We start from the raw sequence: 23,603 nt of genomic DNA, 5'->3' as shown, positions 1-23,603 counted from the left end.
ATCTCAGATATTTATTTGCTTTTGTAATTTTATAATTCTTTTTTGTGTGAATATTAAGAGGGAGAGAGAGGAGGGGAGCGATGGTAGCATAAAGTGTAGTGGAATATATTTTATCTTTCATTGTTATTTATCTGTTAATAATTTCCGACAGAAATCGAGCTATTTGAAGGACTTTTTTTTTCCTTTTTCAATTTTCTTATTTTGTTTAAGCTGGGGATGGGCATCCTATCGGATGCTAGACGTCCACCTGAGAGATCGTTTTAAGATCCTAACAGTTCCTTTAAAGGCAAGTGTTTGAATTTTTCTTGCACTTGTTCTCCGGGTATATGTGCTAAGTAGTTTTTGAAATTCTTTTTCAGGAGTCAAGTTGTTTCTATAATTACTGGAATTATAGAGATCTTCCTAAGATTCCAGTTTCTTTTCATGCTGTACTTCGATATTTGGTTATCTTTACTAGGCACCTCCAAAAGTCACCACAGAATTACCCCCCCCTATATGTAAAACGATGTAACTTTATTATAAATTAATATTATCAATATAACTTTTGTACCATTTAAAAGAAGGGCAAAATAAACGTAATAATTTTTTTAAAAATTTTTCATCGTACGAAAGTAATGAGATTGCGAGACGAAAATCATGTAGTAAGCATTTCGAACGTGAAAACATACCCGTGTTTAATAAATCTAGCAAAAATGGTAAGATTTTCGTGAAATTTTCGATACTTATCCATTTTAGAATGAAATTACATATAAAATGCAGTTTCCGTAAAATATACGAGGGGAATTTTTTTTTTTTAGTGCGTGCCCCCCCCCCCATTTATTTTTTTCGAAATTTGAACAAAATATATTTAAATCTATCGAAATTTCTATTTATTATGAAACATAAGAGTTCAAATAAGTAAAATATATTTATTATTTTTAAATTTAAATACACGTATTGAACAAAAATTTACCTTGAAGTTGCAATTAAAAAAAAAATGATATAAATTTGATGTTTTTTAATAGTGTTTTATCGAATTAATACATACTATAATCAGTTGAATTGCCAAGAAAAAGAAACTTCGTAAACATTAATTTTTAAAAGATTAAAACGATTAAAATTCCATTATTTCAAATTGTTTCATTACAACATAGATTTTTAATTCGTTGTGTTTAAAATTTTTTTTTAAATATTAAGTTTTTATATAAAAATGGCTCTGGTCAGCTGTTTTATCGCCCGATTAAAACCGATTTGAAAATATTATTGCACAAATATTAAGCATTTTGTAGCCCCCACCCTCATATTTTGTTTCTCTTTTTACCAAACAAAATATGGAAGCCCGTAGATAACCAAAAGAACACTCAGTAAAACCGTATTTCATATTTAATATACAAATGTTTATAATAATCATTAAACTGTAAATCTTAAAACCTAACAAAATTATAACAAAGATTAATTATTAATTGCAGTTTGAAGAAGATAAAGGTTTTAAAAAATCATTAAGTCGCTTCTGCTTTTCCATAGTTCGTATAGTTAACACAAGTCTGACGTCACGGGAACATGCGCTCTGTTTTTCACATTGTTTTGGAGATACCTATCTTTACCCTCTCAGCTCTGTTTAACCACGGCCACTCTCGGTAACCGTGGTTTAATCCAGCATCATTGGGGACACTAACATCTACTGTTGCGTCTTACTCTCTATCTCATATCACTGTGTCAGGTTTAATAGCGCTGTTTTCTAGGTATATAGCTGTAGAAATTGCAGTTATCTGTTTACTTATCGCTATGCTTTGCTAATTGAAATTATGGAAAAAAAAAAGAAAAAAAGTGGTTAGATACAATGAGACTGAGTGTACAATAATAAAATTGAAAATGCTGAAACAAGTTATTTTTTGCTGTCCGTGAAGGAGAACTTCTTCCAGACTAAGGCAATTATAATTTTGTTTCAATCCAGTAATCCTCTTTTCTTTTCTTTTTTTTTCATCGTAGTAAAAACAAGTAATCAGAAGTATTATTAAGAAAAATAATACCCCCCCCCAATAGAAAACCTTATCGAAGAAAGCATTCTTCAGAGGGTCTTCGGTATGTGTGTGTGTAAATAAAACATATGTAAACCCTTCAAAAAGTAGAAATGTAAATAATCGTGAATATATGTAAATATTTATTCGTGTTAGAAGAAATCTTAGACCGAGACATTTTACACAAGTTACATAGTAAATAAATGAAAAGCAAGCAACTATTTAGAACAAAATATGAAGTATTTTATTTTCTAACAAAGAATACAAGTGAGCAGATTATATATATATATATATATATATATATATATATATATATATATATATATATATATATATATATGAGCAAACAGTTAATAAAACATGTTAAAAAACACTTTGAAAAAGAGTTAAAAACATATTTAATCTGAAAAGGAAACACTTGATAAAGTGGATAGTCCTTAATCCGCGGAGTTTGGAAGAAATACTTTCCTTCTCATCAGAGGGTAGGAATTAGCAAAATGCGGGATCGGATTTTACATACAAAAGTATTTGATGAAACAACAAGTAAGTCAAAGATCTTACTTGATAACAAAAAGTGGAGCAGGGGGTATATGGTGAAGAAAAAGGTGATTACACGTGAATGGATAGTCTGGTGAAAGGTAAATAATCCAATGACGGTATAATCCAAAAATATAACTCCAAGAAAGTTAATTTTATATATATATATATATATATATATATATATATATAAGAATCAGTATTATTTTTATTGAAGTAGGATGGCATACAGAATATTTCTGAAGTAACTAATATTATTCGTTCTACGAAGGAATCAAAGACTGTAAGAAAGTATATCATTTAAAATAAGTTTAAAAATGTAAATTAAAAAGGCAAAAAGTTCGAAATATACTTGCCTGCGAGCTGAAACATTTTGAACGTCAGGTGTGTGTGTGTGTGTGTGTGTGTGTGTGTGTGTGTGTGTGTGTGTGTGTGTCTTTAAATGAATGCAGTTAACCGAAACGTATAATTATCAGATAGAATTAAAGAATAGAAATCCCACAATCATGAAATGTGCTGTGTCGCTTGTGTAAACAAATGGGTTGGTGTTTATAAGTCACGTGTTAGTAAATATTTTATAGAGAGGTAATATGTTTGCTACCCTTTATTTAGAAAACATGTTTAGTAGAAACAGAAATTAAACAATAGATGTAATTTTTAAAATAATTAAACATGTAGAAATATTTTGTGAAACAAGCTGTAGAAATTGGTGTTAAGATGTGCATAGGAAGTGTTCGTTATTTTCTTATAACCGCTGCATTTAGAGAGAAAAAAAAATCAAGATCATCTATATATATATATATATATATATATATATAAAAGTGAAAATGTGTGTATGTATGTTCGCTTTTTGTGTATGTCCAAGAAAGGCTTTTTTCAGAGAAGCGGTCAGTCGGCTCACAACTTCTTAAAACTTTTTATATCACATAGAAATTATAATATCTCCGAGTTAACAACGGAGCTCGCCTGTCTATTTAATTTGCTCGACTTCGGGAAGATAAATATTCAACATTTGTCGCTCGCCGCATGTGGATTAGTCTTTTTCCTATCATAAAAGCGACACTAATTCTGGCGGTATTTTCCCTCTATCGGCGGAAATGTCCGAAAACAATCAGATTTGATCAATGTGGAAATATTTTCCTTATATCAAACAATTGCTATTCAAATTGGACAAGGGGAGCTGGTCCCCCCCCCCACCAAGATCTTGGGGAAACAAAAATAAAAAAAGCTTTCCACAGTAAATGAAATACTATCCTGCAGTCAAAGTTGACCTCATTAAGTCATTAAAACGTGCACCTGCCAAATCTAAGTAATTAAATAAATTCAAACGTGTTTCCGTTAGTATCTCGTGGTGGGTCAATGGTTAAAGTCGCACACTTTTTTTTTTCACACTTTAATTTCCAACTTCGCCTCAAGGGTTCGGGTTCGATCCTCATACTCACCTACCAAATTTTTTTTTTTACGCCCCCCTCCCCCCGCCTCGGAGTTTTGATTTACGCAAAACCACACACACCTCCAAACACCCGGGCAACGCCGGGTACCCCCCCCCCGCTAGTCTATAAATATAAAAGCGAAAATGTGTGTATGTATGTGTGTTTGTGTGTCTGCTAAAAACTTTCGACAGACACGACGAAAATTCACAAACTCGTTATCATATTGAAGCTCCATCCTTCACTCGAAAAATATCGAAAAATTGGCCAAAAACGTTCATTTTTTCACTCCGAAATCAACAATTTTCGACAGGGGGAGGGGTCAACAAAAATGGTCCTCTCGTGACGACGACCGGTTCTACGCATGCGTCAAATGACGTCATGACCTAATTTAATTTAAATAGCTGAAAAACTGACTAAATTTCATGTAAGCTGCGTTAGCTCAGTTGATTAGCGCGTTGGTTCGTTATCTAAACGTTTTGGGTTCGAATCGTGGTGTGAGATGTCTTTTTTTTGTTCGATTTTTTAAATTTAAATATTGAACCAGTGTTATTTAAGCGATTTTTCACGTAACGTTTATGTTTTTTTTTTTACTTTGCTTATCCACCCTCGACCACACTCCCAAAAAACACCCGGGTACCCACCGATATTTTAACTTTTAATATCGAAACAGGCTTATTTAAGCCATTTCTTTTTTGTTTTTTCGATTTTTACATTTAACATCGTTCGTTTGCCTTACGTTAGTTTTTTTGGGTTTTTTTTCGATGTTTTGATTACCCCCGCTCCCCCGCTTAAGTTTTAACATTGTTTTCCTTTTAACTTTGCTTATAACAAACAAACCTGGTCATTGACCTCATTTGCTGAATAGCTATTGCTTCTGTGCGCGCACATGTCAATTTGGTTCTTACTTAAATAAATTCAAACATCTTTCAATAACTCATTCTGGCTGGCTGATTTTATTTTCAAACTTCGCCTCAGGGCTTCTGGTTCGATCCTACCCCCCGCCCCCATTTCTTTTTTATTTAACACCACACACACCTCTAAACACTCGGGCAATGCCAGGTACCCCTGCTAGTCTATATATATATATATATATATATATATATATATATATATATAAGCGAAAATGTATGTATGTATGTATGTATGTGTGTTTGCTTTTTCTGTATGTCTACAAAAGGCTTTTTTCAGAGAAGCGGTCGGTCGGTTCACAACTTTTTATATTACATATAAATCGTAATATCTCAGATTAACAATGAAGCTTGCCTGTCTATTTAATTTGCTCGATTTTGGGAAGATAAATATTCAACATTTGTCGCTCGCCGCATGTGGGTTAGTCTTTTTCCTATAATATCTTGGGAAAATAAAAATTTAAAAAAAGCGTTCCGCAGTAAATGAAATACAATCCCGCAGTCAAACTTGACCTCATTCACTCATTAAAACGGACACCTGCCAAATCCAAGTAATTAAATAAGTTCAAATGTGTTTCTGTTAGCATCTCACGGTGGGGCAATGGTTAACGTCACACGTTTTTTTTTTTTTTTTTTTCACTTTAATTTATAACTTTGCCTCAACGGTTCGGGTTCGATCCTCATACTTACTTTTTTTTACCCCCCCCTGGGTTTCCACACACACCTCCAAACACCCGGGCAACGCCAGGTACCCCTCGCTAGTCTATAAATATATAAAAGTGAAAATGTATGTGTGTTTGTGTGTATGTATGTATGTTTGTGTGTCTGCTAAAAACTTTTGACAGACACAACAAAAATTCACAAACTTGGTCTCATATGAAAGCCCCACCTTCCGGACGACAAATATCGAAAAATTGGCCCAAAGTGACCATCAGAAGTGCGTCAACTGATCGATTTTCTGCAGGGGGGGGCCCAAAAAAGTGACATTTTAATGTTAAACATTACATATTTTTAAATCGATTTATAACTGCCCCAAAAAATACGGCCGCCAACTCTTCTACATAAAGTATATACACGGCCATTTATTTTGGGTCAACTTGTATTTAAAACCCGCTGAGTCATGTCACGTGATCTTGACGTCAGCAAGCTCTAATGGCGGTCTGAATTTACAATTTAAAAATGTTATCGGTAAAAAAAAATTAATTAAAGCTAAACTATGAACTTCTATGCTATGGCAACGTTACCAAAGTTATTACCACATTCAAAATAGGTAGATACGATAGTTAAACGAAAAATAAAGCCAAGCCAAGCCAAACATGTGAAGCAAAAAAAAAAAAAAATACGCTTACAAAAAATATTAATGATCAGAGTTTTTTTTTAAAATAAAAACAGCCAGATGCCATTTTCCAGTCTTTAGAGTAAGGCAGATGAAGAGAGAGAGAGAGAGAGAGAGAGAGAGTGAGAGAGAGAGAGTGTGAGAGTGAGAGAGAGTGTGAGAGTGAGAGAGAGAGTGTGAGAGTGAGAGAGAGAGAGACGTAAACAGAGAGAGACGCAAACAGAGAGAGAGAAATGTCTAGACAGAAAACGAGAAAAACGTTAACTTTTTCACCCCGAAATCGACAATTTTCGACAGGGGGGAGGGTCAACAACGCATGCGTCAGATGACGTTATGACGCCGTGACCTGATTTACTTAAAATAGTTGATAAACCAAACAAACTTTAAAGACGTCGCTTTAGCTCAGGTAGTTAAGGCCTTGGTTCATTATCTAAACGTTTTGGGTTCGAATCGTGGTGTGAGATGTTTTTTATTTTTTTTTCGATTTTTGTAATTTAAATATTGAACCCCGTATTATTTAAGCCATTTTTCACGTAATGTTCGTTCATTTTTCTGTTTTAATCGTTCGTTTGCCTTACGTTATTTTTTTTTGTGTTTTACACCCCCCCCCCCGTTTAATTAAAATGTTTTCTTTTCTTACTTCGCTTATAACAATGCTTACATTGTCATCGTCGTCGTCGTAACGCTCGACGACTTTCAAACATCTTTCACTTCTGGCTGGCCGATTTTATTTTCAAACTTCGCCTCAGGGGTTCGGCTTCGATCCTACCCCCCCCCTTCCCCGGCTTCTTTTTTATTTAACACCACACACCCCTACAAACACCCGGGCAATGCCGGGTACCCCTCGCTAGTATATATATAAAAGCGAAAATGTGTGTATGCATGTATGTTTGTATATATGTATGTGTGTTTGTATGTCTCGCAAAAACTTTCGACACGGATCACGGATTTTCGCCAGATAGGTATCATTTTAAAGTTCCAACCTTCGCCTGACAAATATCGATAAATTGGCCAAAAACATTAATTCCTTCAACCTAAAATCATCAGTATTGTACAGGGAGGGGTGCTGAAAAAAATCGTTCCTTCATTTTCTCTGCTCCTGCGACAATGACGTCATGCTTGACCTAAAAAACGTTGACGTTAGTTTAAAACTACCTGCAAGTGTTTTTAAAGGTTTAATTTTATCCATTCTCAGTTGTATGTCTCTTTGGCGTAGGGGTAACGAGTCGGACATTTTTTTCCCGCCTTAGCCCCAATGTTTCGGGTTCGAGCCTGTCTTTCTACCTAAACATTTTTTCCTCTTCTACACCTTTTTTTTCTTTTTTTACGTTTGTTCGCTGTTTTGCTTTATATTGGTTTTTCCAATTTTTTTTTTAACATCGTGTTTTTTTTAATAATATTAAAACAGGGTCTCCCTCTCCTACATACACCCCCCCAAACACCCGGGCAATGCCGGGTACCCCTGCTAGTCCAATATATAAAAGGCAAAATGGGTGCGAGCATTTGTGTATGTCCACTAAAGGCTTTTTGCATCGGGGTTCCCGGGTTGGTTAGATTCCGCAAGAAGTTTTCGCATACTTCCCAGATCATAATATATAAGATTCGCAAATGGACACCGCCTCTATCTTTTTTTTTTTTTGATCGAGTTAAAATTCCCACCGTGCTGTTGTCTCGAGTGTTTGTTTGGCTTTTTCGTATAAAGCGAAACTATTTGAACAAACGACAGAAAGCGGGAAGCTTAATTGCACCCCCCCCCCCGGCCAGCTGTTCTGATGCTTCACTTATGTAATTGGTCCTTGGTCAACGTAGGAGAAACCCTTCATACGAAGACAATTACTATTTGGATACTGTTAGAGTGCTCCTTTTTATGGGGAGCAGGTCCCCCCCCACACACACATTAAAAACGACCTTGCATCTAATTTGTTTTCAAGGGGAAGCAAATAAATACATTACCTAGCCCCCCCCCCCCGGTTTAAAAGCAACGTTCATTTCTGCGCATTCATGGCGACTCCTATGAATCCAAAGTTAATTACCAACTCATTGAATTAACTCGTTGGCCTAATGGTTAACAAGGAAGACTTAATTCCCCTCTGTTTTCGAATTCGATCTCACCTCTATTTAAAAAAATTTTTTTATTTCGTCCTTGTGCCAATATCCTCCACCCAGGCCAAAGTTAATTACCAACTCATTCAATTCACTATCCTCTTTGGCCTAATGGTTAGCATGGAAAACTAATAACCCACCTTTCTTTTTTTTTTTTTTTTTTAAATTATTTTAACCACGTGGAAGCCATTCTTAACATCGTTTCATGCTTGTACCAATATCCTCCACCCGAGCAACGCCGGGTACTCCCCGCTAGTTTTATTATATAGGAGATAACCCTGACAGTTATACGTACTTGAGTATGATCTACTCTTGAGAGGCCTGTAAGATCTGATTATGGTTAAAGTGTAGAAAAACGCCATTGTGAAACATTATGGAATAGTAAACAGAACTGCCCAAGTTTATGAGGCATGAAAGGGAAATGATCTTTTTTTATGCAAATAACCAACGTTCATCTTTGTTCTTGTGAGTAAGTAATGAAATTATATATATATATATATATATATATATATATATATATATATATATATATATATATATATTATACACACACACACACATATATATATATATATATATATATACATATATATGTCGAAATCCACGAGAGTCCATCATATATATATTAGTTACTTTTACATTTGTGATCAACCAGAGAGTTAAAAAAAAAAAAAAAAAAAAAAAAGGGGAGAAACACACACACACACACACACACACACACACACACACACACACACACACACACACACACACACACACACACACACACAAAAAAAAAAAAAAAAAAAAAAGAGCGTGTGAACTTTATTCTCTAAGCACCCACCCCCTCTCCTAGGAACAGCTATAGCATCTTTTGAACTATGACGCATTATCTAAAGCGAAATTCCCGCAGCCATTGAAGATTTTGCTTCGTCTGGTTTGTAAGGACGCACTCTCACCTCTACCCATTCATTCTTTAAAACAAATTGTATATTTATAATAAAAAAAAATGACAAAGTCTAAAAATAATATTTACAAATGAAACCAAGTGTAATAGTAGAAGCACGTTCATATCACTATAATGATAAACGTTATGTCTGTTTTTAATATGTACTAGCTTTGTCTATCCGGCGTTGCCCGGGAGTGTTTTTTTTTTTTTTTATTTATGTAAAAGATGATGTACGTTTTTTTTTTAATTATTCCGAAGTATATTAAGACTGTTTTTTTTTTAAATATAATTTTGAAAGTTAAATCTAATAGAGCAGCGTTTGATTATTAAATTATTAACTGAACCGAAGTATTAGAAAACTGGACACTAGTGCAGTGCACTACTCTCATGGGACAACTTTTTTGGGGGGGTTCAGTTTGGAGAGTACACAGCAGGGGGCAAACAAATGCAATTTCAGGACCGAATCGAAAATCTCAGCAAATGCCAAAAGCAATAAAATAATACGAAAGAAAACAATTATCTGAACATTTATTAAATTCAAATAAAATTAAGAAAATAGAAGTTTTATTTTCTACACAAAATAAACGAAAGAAAGTGCATGACTTAAAATTTATAGTTACAAACAGTCTTTAATGGAATGCGTGTTCTTTTTTTTTTTTTTTAAGTTTCTGTTGCACATTTAAAATAAAATTATAACCCAAAATAGATTTCAAAATTTTTTTTAGTCACACACACACACACACACACACACACACACACACACACACACACACACACACACACACACACACACACACACACACACACACACACACTATCATGCATAATCAAGGTGTTAACAATCACTGTATTTGCAGCCATTTTCGGAAATTCTTGAATTGCATTTGTTTGCCCTTAATGTGCATTATCCAAACCGAAACCAAAATTGTCCTGTGACAGTAGTACACAAGTGCCAGAAAATAATTATTTGTTATTACTTTATCAAAAATAAATAAAAATAAATCAAATAAATGAAAAAAAAGAAAAATGAGGAGACCCGCAATTGAAAACTGGACCTTTTTAGCTTTTTATTTCGCTGGTTGATATTGTTATTTTTTCTTGAACGGAAAATAAACCATTTGAAAAGTATATATCATATAGAGATCACGTGTTATCCTCTATAAAGGGTTCCCCTTTGATTTCCGAGAACTTCAATTAAAGTAAAATGAAACAAGTGCATACATATATATACTTGTATAAGAGTTTCAGGATAATTTTTCATCCGTTATATCAAGACGATTTGTTTATTTACTTTTTTTTTTCTTTTTTACATAGGCATCCCCACATATCAAGGCCCAGAAGCCACTCGAGGATAAGGGTTAAAGTATGTTTAGTAGTTAATTGGGCAATATAGTAATCGTTAATAATGGAAATTTGGTAAATTTGTAACTGAAGTGGAACGGCTCATCAAGAACTTGTTTACATTGGACTTAAAAACAACCATATTGTAGTCAGCTTGAAAGCAGGAAAATGGAAGAGAGTTCCGCAGGTGTGCAATTCTAAGAAAGAAACTTTGTTCATGGAATCTATGTTTAGGTTTAGGTACAGATAAAGAGTGGGGGAAATTATTGATAGTGTTTTAAGCTAGACTAGGGTTTCTCGTGAACGTTTGGCAAGGTGGGAACCATAGATTGGAGCTCAGACAAGCACTTCCCTTGAAAATAACGATAAAGCAGAGACAGACTTGCAATATCTCTTCTGTGAGAAAAAGGCTGCAGTGAAAAGAAAAGGGCATCCCCACTAAGCTACGAAGTCTATTTTGAACACTATCAAGGCAGGATAAGTCCTTTCTAGCAGCTCCTGCCCAGATGTGGCAACAGTACTCCATCCTTGGACGTACCTGGCTCTTATATAGGTAGAGAATTACATCAGCAGTGAAATATCTACTGGATCGATAGAAGGATCTTACCATTTTTCCAGCGACCTTGGCAACAGATTTGATGTATGTGTTCCATTTCAGATCAGGAGTAAAGGTCAAGCCCAGAAGCTTGTCAAAACATGAAGCTTCCCCAAGACGAAAGCCATTCAGTTCAATTGATGCCAGATGAGGATCAGAGCGTTGATGATATAAAGATAGAAGCTTGGTTTTAGATACATTAAAAGTAACCAGCCACCTCTTTCCCTATTGTACCACGTGCTCAAGGTCAGAGGAGAGAAAATCAGAGAGAACTTGGCCGTTTATAGCCTTTGATGTTTGGAGTTTTCACAACTGTTGTTCAATTTTCTTTATAATAGAATTTTAGAGAAAATTGTAATGAGTACAAAAATTACTTGCCTCAAAAACGCCCAAGTGTCTGCACGTCGTCTTGTTGAGTTCAGCTGCTGAATGATAGAGAAAAAAAAAAAAACGGGTGATGCCCAGTTGATGTTATCCTCAACAATCGCACGAACTAGGATGAATATTTGCTGAATTAGACAATCTTTGCAAATTAGACAATATTTGCAAATTAGACAATCTTGGGCACCATATAAGTAAACCATTTGAAGACCCTTTGCTCTTGTTTTGTTTTAGGAAGGTGAGCTCTGCATACGTGCTATGTTGAGAACACAGCGAAGTTAAGTGATACTAATTACATCGTCAGTGAAAAAGGGATGCTGTCTATTTATTTAAAAACACAAGACTAACAGACTTTGACTGTTTGCTTCTCCGTTTGACGATTCTATGTTTACATTTTCGCTCAGGGCCCAGGTTTTGAAGAAATAAATTTGTTTTCATTGTAAACTACCTGAAATTTTGTTTACTTTACAGTTTTTTTTTTTTTTTTTTTGTAAACAATTATAAACCAGATAATTTGGTTTGGGTATAAATTATTATAAATGATCACACACATAAATGTATCTTTATTATAGTATGAAGGATATATTTATTCACTAGTGAGACTATAGATCGTTGTCTTCATTGAAATTTAATACTTTGAAACATCCAACTATTATAGAATGTAAGACTTTTAGATGATGCTTTCATTTTTTTTGTAACGATTATCGTCTGCTTCTTGTTTACATATACAAATTAAATATCAAACTAGTTGTAAAACAAGCAACATTTCATCGATGGGAGAGCAAGAACTTGTCTAGCTACAACAATAGTAAATATTTTTCAATTTTCTCTCCGTGTACCTAAACTTAAAAGTTTCATGAGCAAAGTTTATTTCCAAGGACTATCCGTTTGTGGAACACAATATCACGGACTTACTATTTAGTTGACTACAGCATTGTTGTTTTCAAGTCCTATATTAATAAATTTTTGTCAAGCCACCCTCTTAAATAATCAAATTTCTAGCCAATCAAAACCATTGTTACCAATACTCAAGTTTTTGTTTCACTGTCTTCCTGACAAACACATTTTTTCAATGGAAATCGCTCCAGACAAGGCATGAAGCCACTTTATGTAAGGATCTTAAAAAATACTACTTCAAGGTCAAGAACTAACCAACTATAAGTGCTAGATGAATAGATTATCAGACCCAGAAAACAGCAATTTTTACCTCTTTGTCAGAAACACTCATGGAATATGAAGACTAAAAGAACAAAATAACCCTTAACCTCGAGTGGCCTATGGGCCTTGATAAACGGCGACTCGTTAGTTCATAATAAAAAGTCATTTCAAACTTTAAGCTTAGAGGCAAAAAGTAAGCAAAGAAAACAAATAATTTTCACACGAGCCTCTACTGTATGATGGTACTCACACTTTTGTTGAATTGAAATAATACCAGTTGAACATTTCTGTCGATTCATGAGAGTGGGGAGGCGGCCTAGTTTCTTGTCTTTCATCTTTCAAGTAGCATCTGTCCATTATATTGAAAGCTTACAAAACAGGATAGTCAAGAGGTACGTACAGATGTCGTTGGCAGCTCTCAAAGTACACACCCATGTGTAGAAAAACGAAAAGAAAAGACCCCACTCTCCCTTGAAAACTTGTGGAGTGTTGTAACTTTTTTTTTTTTTTTGTCAATAGTGTAAGAATCATCTCACCACGAGGTGATGGGACAAGTCGTGTGTGCATTCTGTCCGTAGAAAAAAAAAATGCCTCAGCAGTCATGTTGGCATTCTCTGATAGGGGGATCTCAGACGATTAATGGTAAACTAACCCCTTATAAAAGAGAGAAGGTGAAGCCTGAAGTGTGGATCTCTTAAGCACAAAGCTATATGTATAACATAACAGATGCAAAGTTATAACTAGGGTTGTAGTAACAGCATACTCTTTTTATTGCTTTTACTCTCGAGTATATATCCGACACAGACACAATTAATCAACCAAAAACCACATCACTATATAAAAACATAAGATATCAATGGATATATACCTGAGAGTCAAAACAAAGAAAAGAATATGCTGTTGTTCTAGCCCTAGTCATAACCTACTTACAGATGACTTGGTCTGTCAGACTAATTGTTGATGTGGTATGAACAAAACCTACTCAGACTGTGCAAGAGTGTAGGCCAATAAATCGACACCCCCAAAATTGTCTATACTTACTTGCCTCCCCATGAGACAATCCAGCTCCCCAAAAGAAGCACTCTGAATTAGGACAAAAATAAAAATTGTCACAGCTTAGAACTAGACAATTTCTATTTATCTTTCAATTACTAAAGACAGAAAAGATAAACTGTAGTATTAGAAAAGATACTACACTTTACTCCTAATCAAAAGAAGTGCACCCAGTATTTACATACTTCCTACGTAAATATGATGTGGCACAAGGCTAGGAAGATGGGAGAATTCATTTCATGGTTTTGCTAAAAATAAAATAGGGAAGCTAAATCACTTTGACCAATGTTCAGCTCCGGGAGTGATTTCACCCAATTCAGGAGGTTCTCCATTCCCTACCCACTCTGTACTGATTACACCCCTATAAAATTCCAATCCTTCCTCACCTTGGTAGAAGCAGTATTTTGGAACAAGTCTTCCTCAGCTTTGTATGCAAGCGCTGGACCTTGTTGGAGGATGACTAAAAACCTGCAATCTTACAAGTATGATGAAGCTACAGTCAACAGGGATGACATCATGCAGACCAACCAATTCCGAGGCACGATTTTCATAAGGATTGTACAGAGGTCAGATTCACCAAAATGTCTACTGTGATGCAAAGCTTTTGGTCATAATTGCAACAGTCGGCCCGCTGTAGGTTTACTGGCAAGCTAGTTTTCTTCTCTTACTCTAGTTGCCCTATTAAAGCTTGAGGGTATAGTCTATCCTACTATTTCACCAATAGTTAGAAAAGGATATAGCATTATGACTGATCAATTCTTTAACTCTGTTGTAAACAGCTGGTAATTATGGTTTTGTTGACACGTTGTAAGTAATTAATTCAATCGGTATTAACGTCAAGTTGCAAAGGTAGTTATAGTGGAGATACAGCAGTAGAGTTTTCTGTCTATCTATTCTTTCTTTTCCTTTGTTGTCAACAGCCGACATCTTTAATAAGAACGTTGCTCAGAATTGAATGAGGATTACTACAATGTACTTTTTCACTATGTTCATAACACAATATTACTTTGTTTTTACTGGCCCATTTCTCCCGTTTCACCTAATACAGTTGGAAAACGCTGGAATCTATGAAAACTCTTTGAACTAGTATCATTAACTATATACTTGTTGCTTTAAGGCAGTTCTGTCATAAAATTTCACCTGGGAAGCTTACCTGGCCCGCAGCCAGGTTTAAAAGCAACATTTAATAACGCAGGAAGCTTATTTGGCCCCGGCCAGGTTTAAAAGCAACATTCATTTCTGTGCATGCGTGGCGACTCCTATGATTCTTAAGTTAATTACCGACTCGTTAAATTCACTATCTTCTTTGGCCTAATGGTTAGCAAGGAAGACCAATTATCCTAAGTTTTCGAGTTCGACCCCATCGCTCTCTCTATCTTTTAATTTTTTATTTCATCAGGTAAAAGTTAATTAGCAACTCATTGAATTCACTATCCTCTTTGGCCTAATAGTTAGTGTGGAAAACTAATAACCCACCTTTCTCGCTATCTTTTTTTTATTATTTTAACTACATGGAAGCCATTCTTAACATCGCTTCGTCCTTGTGCAAATATCCTCCACCCGGGCAACGCCAGGTACTTCCCTTATATAAAAGGCAAAATGTGTGTGTCTCGCAAAAATTTGACACACGCAACGAACACTGACAAAATTAGTATCGTTAGAAAGATCAATCTCTCAGATGACAAATATAAAAAAATTGTCCAAAAAGATTCATTCTTTGACTGTCAACTGGGCCGCTTTTTGCAAGGAGGGGTCAGTTTTTACGTCAACATTTTTGCAAAGTCATTCATGCCTCGCAATCTCAATGTATGTTTTAAAGGTGTTATTTCGAAGGCTTGTAACATCATAAGTGTGCCGTGGACAAGATGACTAAAGTGTTTACTTTTTTTTCACCTCTTTTTCTTCTTTCACATTAAAGGTTCGAACCTGGCTACTGCAGCTAATTTTTTTTTTTTTTTTAGCTCACATGGGTATTTGTTTGTTTTTAGGGGTTGGTTGCTGAATAGCCTTACTATACCACCTCTCCATACCCAGGCAACGCTGGGTACCTATGCTAGTTTATTATATAAAGGAGACTTGTCTGTGTGTTTGTATGTCTACTAAAAAATTTCGTCAGCCACATCGAAACCAATGTTAAAGGAAAAAGGGCTGCCCCTTTCCATGTAAATAAGAAGAACATTAGATAAGTGAAAATGAGATTAGGATAAGCCAAGACTCGAACCTTGTAAGCAAGGTTCAGAAATAGAATGTTAGAAATCGGAATGTTAAAAAGGTCTATTGTTAAATTCTATTATAAATAATTAGATATGGTTTATACTGTAAAAAGAATTGATTGTTCATTCTTTTAACCAAATATTAAAATATGCAGCTAAAAAGAATGAACAATACAAATTAAAAATGTATTGTAAAAAAATAGGTTAGATAAGAATGTTGTCAAAAGTGTGTTTGGAAAAACGTGTGCATAGCCACATGAATTGGTCACGTTTGGAAAAACACTTCTGACGTCATAGCAAAAAGGGGGATTCTCAATATAGGAGCTAGAGTTAGTCAGATCAAGGCAGTTGAGGTAGAAGAGCTGGAGTCAGTCTGCTAGTTAGTCAGAGAGAGAGTTGGAGTCAGAGTCCTTTGGAAGCGAAGGAAAGCACATTAAACTTTTTTTTTTCTTTTTTTTTTTTACATGGGGGTCACCACTTATCAAGGCCCGAAGGCCACTCAGGGATAAGGGTTATTGCGTGTACAGTAATCAGTGAGATAGTATTGTAGTAATCATTAGTATTGGGGGTTTTGATAGAGTGTCTTACTTAAGGGGGCGGTTTGTCAGGAGTTTGTTTATGTTGGACTTGAAGAAGTCCAAGTTGTAGTCAGGTGGGAAACAGGCAAGCGGCAGAGAGTTCCACTGGCGTGCAGTTCTAAGAAAGAAGCTTTGCTCATGGAATCTACGTTTTGATTTAGGCACAGATAGAGAGTGGGGAAAATTATTGACAGTAGTTTCAGTCAGATGGGTGTTTCGCGAGGGGTGGGGGGTGGGGCAAGAGATTGGAGGTCAGACCAGCACCTGCCATGGAAATATAAAACAAAGACAGGATGTAAATCCTGAATTTGAATTCCTGACGTCATCAGCATTTGATCGGTCCAATGAATAAAGAATCATCTTTGTGTTTTTGTAAAACTGTTGTCATGTGTCATCTTTCAACACTCAAAAGGTAATTATTAAACATTTTATGAACATTGTGTAACCCTTCCAAGAAGATGTATCTCTCCTCCTCTCTATATGTGTTCTAAGAAATATAAGAACTGTGCATCTATCATCCACTATATGAGTTAAGAAACATCACAGAACTGTATAAATGTCTTCTCGTCTCTGTTCCCTCGTTTCTCTTCAATATGAATCCCCTGCTACACAACACCGATACGCTCTGAAAGAGCAATTTCTCAGACGCATAATATGTAAAAATTAGAAAAAAGATTTATTCTGTAGTGATTAACTAGACCATTTTTTGGAAAGGAGGAGGATGTCAATTTTCGCAAGTCACCCACGTGTATCAAACTAAAAGTATGTTTAAAAACGTTATTTTGCAGCGGCATGACATCATAAGTCGTCACGACCATGACAGCTAGTGCGCTTGCTAGTAACTTTTTCCGCTTTTCATCTTTCACATTCGAACCCAGCTACCATGGCTCATTTTTTTTATGGTCGGACTCGCTGCTACTTTGATTGAAAGAAAAGTTGTTTTGATTGATTTATTTTTTAAGGGTGAGGGGTGGGGGTGGGGTTCCAGCGCACAGGCAATAAAAAGTGCTCACTATCCAGAGAATAGCTACTTCTTTGTATCCCTTCTGACAAAGTATCTGGTGAGGAGGTTGTTGTTCTTTTTTTGAGGCGATTCCATTCTTTTGTGAGGAGTATAGATGAAAGTGCTCAATATCCTTAGTATAGCAGCTGGGTCCAAACCAAACTTCATATCCACCTGGGCAACGCCGGGTATCCATACTAGTCTTCTATTATATAAATCTCAACTGTGTTTGAGTGTGCGTCCGCTAAAAAACTTTTGACACACACGACTAACACTGACAAAATTGGTATTGTTTGAAAGTTCAGTCTCTCGGCCGACAAATACCCAAAAATTGTCCAAAAACATTCATTCTTTGATCATCAACTGGGCCATTTTTCACAAGGAGGGGTTACTTTTTCATAGACATTTTTGCAAAGTCATCATATGCCTTGCAATAACTAACCTTATTTCGAACGCTGCTTTTGTCATCTGCATCCAACTGGGTCGAAACCGGTACCATCTAAAAGAGCAATGTTTCGAATGCATATGTGAAAATTAGAAAAAAAAAAAAAAGATGAATTCTAATTAGTCAACTAGGCCACTTTTTGGAAGGAGTGGGTACCTTTTTTTGTGCCACGTTTTTCACAAGTCATGCATGCATATCAAACTAAAACTATTTTAAAAAACCTTATTTTGCAACATCATGATGTTAATAAGCACTCGTGGCTATGTGGGTAAATGCGTTCGCCTGTAACTTTTTGCTTTCTTCAGCTCTTTCACGTTTTATGTTTGAGCCCGGCCGCCATAGTTCTTTGTTTTTTTTTTTTGGGGGGGGGTCGCACAGGCACTCCCTGCTATTTTGATTGAAAGAAAAGTTCTTTTGATTCATATAGTTTTTATTTTTTGGAGGGAGTTGAAGAGTTTTTTTGTTTTTTTCCAGTGTACGGGCAAGTGCTCAATATCTGAAGAACAGCTTCTCTTCATATCCCTTCTGCTGAAATATCTGGGTGGGGTGGTTTTTACGTACTTCTTTTTTGTACGATTACATTTGTTCTTTTATTTTTTAAATTATTGTGAGGGTATTGACATTGCCCATGATGAAAGTGCTCAATGTAAAGCAGCTGTGTCCAAACGGAACTTCATGTCAACCTGGGCAACACCGGGTATCTATACTAGTATTATATAAATTTCATAAAAATAGGATATATTTGAAGTTTGAAGGGGGCTATGCCCTCACAGGCCCCTTTTGGGAACACTTCCATTGTCTTTCCTGGTAAATTTTACATAAAAATACACTTTTAGATTTTATGTATATTCTCTTGACCTTACTTTCTTTTAAGAACGCACAAACATCACATATACAGACTTGAGTTTTATATACACAAGAAGATAGCACAATTTTGGAGGTTAATATTTTTTTTTTTACAATATACATTAGACATAAATAATACCTCTCCCTGTGAGATCTTTCCCCCAAACCATCCCTCATGGGAGGAGGAAGCAGCTGTCTAAGACAACAGCTATCTATATTAAAAAAAAGGATATGAGAGTTCAAAAGAAAATGTCACTAAGATAAATGTGACCCAGTGGAAAAGATATTACAGCAGTGATGAAATTTTAAAAGTTTGTCTTGAAATTCATTTGTACATATCAATGTTATGTTTATGTAGAAATGTAAGAAGCAAATTTGTATTTTTTTTTTTTTTTTTTTTTTTTAATGGAAAACACTTCAGACAAGGCAGGACGCCACTTGATGTAAGGAGTGAAAAAAATAATACTTCATGGTCAAAAACGAGTCTATAATAAATGTTAGATGTATAGTTCCGACCCAGAAAACAGCAATTCTTCTTTATTTATCAGAAACACTGTTCATGGGATGTAAGAACTAAAGGATAAATTAAGGAAGCGAGAGTTTTGAGGCTGACGAAAGTAAACCCAAGATTCATTTTATACTCTTTTTTAAAGAGTATTTAGATTCGGACTATTGATCGGACTAGTGATAAGTAGTAAGATTGTACATCTAAAAACAAAAATAGGTTTAAAAAATTGTTTGCAAGGACCCGTGGCATAGTGGATAATGTATTAGGTAAAATTCAATTCCAAGTGACATTCTTTTGAGGGTTAAAGGTTCAATCTTAAGTGGAGGCGATACTCAGAATACAATTGTGAATTATTTAAGACTGCTACCCGGTCATGGCTGGCAGAACATGAGTACACTACCTTCATGAATTAAGTAAAGGGTTCCATTTGAAATTTTGTGCAGATTTCAGAGCTGGACGAGAGATACTTTAAGAAAGGTTGTAGGTTACATCAACCGAAACGTTGTGAGAATAACATTCAAGATAAGAACAGTAGTCTGAATAATACAAATAATCACAGTTATAAATCCTCTAAAAGAATTCAGAAATTTTGTATATAAAGTTTTATAATTTTCACATTTTTGTAGTCTGTGAACACTAAACTGGTGGAGCGCCATTTTAAATACTTGCTTTTCGTTGGGCAGAGCTATGTTCCATTGCATACAACGAATTAAAAATGAAGCTATTATCATATATTCAAGCAACGCCGGGTGGTGTGCTAGTATATATATATAAAACTAGACGCTTGTTCAGAAACATCCTTTTGCTACTTAAAAATAAAATTACAGGAAAACTTTTTTGTGAGTGTAAAATATTAGTGTTTGCCAAAATTTATGGAAAATAATGCAGTAGATTTTTTTTAATTATCAAAAAATTAAAAAGTCGTTTAATCATGCGTCTAATAGAAAAAATTTTGTATATTTCAGGTAGAGATAAATCAAATTTAAAGTGTATTTTTTTTTGCTTATTTTAGACTAGCAGGCCACCCGGTGTGGCCCGGTCATAAAATACACTTAAATATATTTTAATTTATGCAGATTTCGTATTTATTATTATAGAGTCAAATCTCTATCAATTATTATATTGTACCCAATATATAATAGTGATTAAACCCCCCAAACCCCTCCCCCAACAATTTGAGTACCATCAGATAGAATTGAACCCAGAACCTAACTCTCCAGCCTAATTTCTTAATCATACACATACTCATAAAAATAGTAAAAAAATAAAATTGTTTAACCTATGATTGCAGATTTGTGCATGCAAACAGGTTTAGTCGACTATTCCTGCCATGGCAACTGTTTTATTTTAAATTTTGACCCCTTAGCAATTTTTGCCAGCTAAAAACCACATCAAAAGTATGATTTAGGTTCAGATACCCTCTATATCAAATTTCAAGTCTATAGACCAAATATTTAGAGAAAGTTTGGTAGAAACTCTTTTGCACATACTGACATGGTCAATTTGTATATATATTAGTGGGGGTTCTCGGCATTGCCCGGGTGTTTGTTTGGAGGAAAAAAAAAAAAAAGTGGTGGTAGGTAGGCAGGCTCGAACCCATGACGCAAAGGCAGAAAAGAAGAAAATGAAAGAAAAGCTGAGATCTTACCACTATGCTAAGACACGAGAGGAAGTGAAAAGCGTTCAAATTTATTGATGTCAATCAAAAAGTTCACTGAAGTGAATAAGTTAAGAATCACGCAGGTGCAGAAATGAAGGTTGGCTGCAGGCCAGTTTCTGCTTCCCCACAATGCTGGGGGAAACCAGCCCTCCCCCAGAAGGAGGAGCTCTCAAAATGAATGAATAGCAATTGTTTGATATGAAGGGTTTCCCCAAAAATTGCGTTTCTGGAGGTCCCGGCTGGAAAGCAAGGCAGCCTACTTTGTTCTGATTAGTTTCACTTTATTTATACGAAAAAGAACAAACACACGAAAGGCTTGAATAGAGGGAATTTTATAAAAGCCAATCAAAATAAAAGATAGAGACGTAGATATTATAATATAGGGAGTATATAAAAAGTTCTCCAAAATAGTAACCCTCTTGAGACCTTCCTCCTCCAAAGCCTCTCGTGGACATACAAAAAACACGCACATCACTTTTGCCTTTTATATATATATATATATACATATATATATATATACATATAGGTAAAAACATTCTCATGTGCTCTAACGTTTTTACCTTAAATTCTATGCAATTATGCAGAATGTAGAAACTACGGATAAATAGAATTCAACGTTATAGTTAAATGAAACCAATCATGTAATAAGAAAACATGAAAATATAAATAATGAATGTTCGTTTTTCAAAGGAATATGAAAATTAGTTAACCTTCATGCAGTCGGTTGCAAATCCATGACCGAATTTAAGAAATTCGTTTGATAATCTTTAAATAAAAAAAATGTAGGTTTTTAATATCAGTGTCAGAGCGAGAGAGAAAAAAAATACTTTATAGTTATATAGATTAAAGTTAGTTTAGGGTTTATAAAAAGTATTTCACAAGATAAGTATTTGTTAAAATTGATTACTTCCTCTTTTATTTCCTTTTTTATTTCATCTATTTGCGAAATCTGTTTTTTTTTTTTTTTATCTTATCCCCTTATTTTCTGTTATTGCATCTACTTACTTGTTAACATTTTTTCAATAAATAAACAAAACACAAAAATACACTTGTGTTTTCTAAACAAAAAATTAAAAAAAAACATTTGAAAGTGTAGTCCCCCCCCTCCCGTATGTCTAGCTGAAACTAAACAAAAAATACACAATACGCACAATTTTTTTCCAGATGTATAATATCTAATACTAGCAGGGAGACTCGACGTTGCCCGGGATTTAATGATGACCAATGAATGTTTCACACTCCCATATTTTTATTGTCATTAAAATCAGTGAAAACATCCATCTTTCAATCAAATCCATTGATTGCCTACTCCAGTTAGGGACATATCATGGTGCACTGGGAGAAAGCTCACAAGCTTCCCCACAGTGACTTAGTTCGAGATACATTGTAATCTACATTGCACTGTATTAAAGTTTAAAATGCAAAAGTCAAGTATCATGCCTCAATTGTTCTCTAAACAGAAACATTCATTTTTAATGCGCCCCCATCATATCAAAGAACCTACTGTTGATTTTATATGTTGGGCCTTTTGTCTGGTGTAGTAATAAAACTTCTCAAATGCACTTGCGATGTTAGGCTGCGTAAGGTCAAAACTTTGGTCAAAATCGCCTGTTACTTTTTTCATTGGATTATTTCAATTATTGATACTTATCGAAGATATTCGAATACAAAACCTATCTAAGAACACTGGCAGGCACATAAGAACCTTTATGTGGAATTTTATAAAAATCAGTTCAACCGTTTTTGGGTCCATAGGGAACAACCTCACACACACACAAAGTTTCTTTTAGATTTAAAGATTAATTCATTCGTTGGGAATCAAATAGAAATTTATATCATTTAATGTTATCAAAATATACATATTTTAATGTTATCATGTAGTCTGTTTTATAGCCACTACCTAAAGGGAAGTAACTCTGATTTTTTATTTCAGAATTATTTCTCTTACACCGACTTGAGTGTTGTGTGTACATATGTCCAAAGAGAGAAATGGGCTGGACAAAGAAAAAGATGGGCTGAAGTGGGGGAACGGGAAAGAGAGAGTGGGGGATAGAAATTATGCTATACTTTTGCCCTGGGCAATGCCGGGCAGCCCTGCTAGTAAATAATAAATACCAGTAATGCAGCATAGCAACTATTTTAACCTCTCCTCCTTCACATGAATTTTGAAAACAAAAATTATGTTTAGAAACAAGTATGGGGGAAGGTATTGGGATGGAGGGACTTTTTTTCTACAATAAAATAAGTGCAGAAACAATAGTTAATGTTCTAATGCACATTTTTTTCCTGGCTCCATCCCAGAATATGTGTGTGTAGGGAAGGGAGAGGTATTTTTTTCCTCCCATTTTTTTTTTCTTTTTCTACAATAAAATAAAACGTAACAATATTCAAGGTTGGTGTTAATCCTGAGTAGGCATCCACGGATTGATAGTCAGACAACGAATGGAGAAAACCAAAGCAGTTCAGACTTTCACAAAGTCTGAAGACAACTGATAAAAATTAAAAGACGTAGTTACATTTCAACAGATGACAGATTTTTACGATGTAAAAATGAACCTCACGTTTTTGCATGTAACTATT

At 34.9% G+C, this 23,603-nt stretch overlaps 1 protein-coding gene across 6 annotated transcripts in view; it reads right to left on the bottom strand.

Annotated features, from left to right (window-relative positions):
- LOC145286221 (BTB/POZ domain-containing protein 17-like) overlaps window positions 1-23,603 on the bottom strand; it is an 87,446-nt gene that overhangs the window by 38,482 nt on the left and 25,361 nt on the right. The window contains exon 1 of one of the 6 annotated variants that reach the window (XM_080135033.1): window positions 18,007-20,230. The exons of 4 other annotated variants lie outside the window; for them this stretch is intronic. The gene's annotated coding sequence lies outside the window, so the exon portion shown is untranslated. Of the gene's footprint in view, window positions 1-11,556; window positions 11,604-18,006; window positions 20,231-23,603 lie in introns of those variants that run through there. One more of the 6 variants, XM_080135032.1, reaches the window with a different exon arrangement.

Source organism: Euprymna scolopes, chromosome 10, assembly GCF_053919585.1.
Source record: "Euprymna scolopes isolate OS-2025 chromosome 10, ASM5391958v1, whole genome shotgun sequence".
Classification (NCBI taxonomy): Eukaryota; Metazoa; Mollusca; class Cephalopoda; order Sepiida; family Sepiolidae; genus Euprymna; species Euprymna scolopes.
The sequence above is the reverse complement of the archived record's forward strand: the minus strand, read 5'-3'. Positions and strand labels throughout refer to the sequence as shown.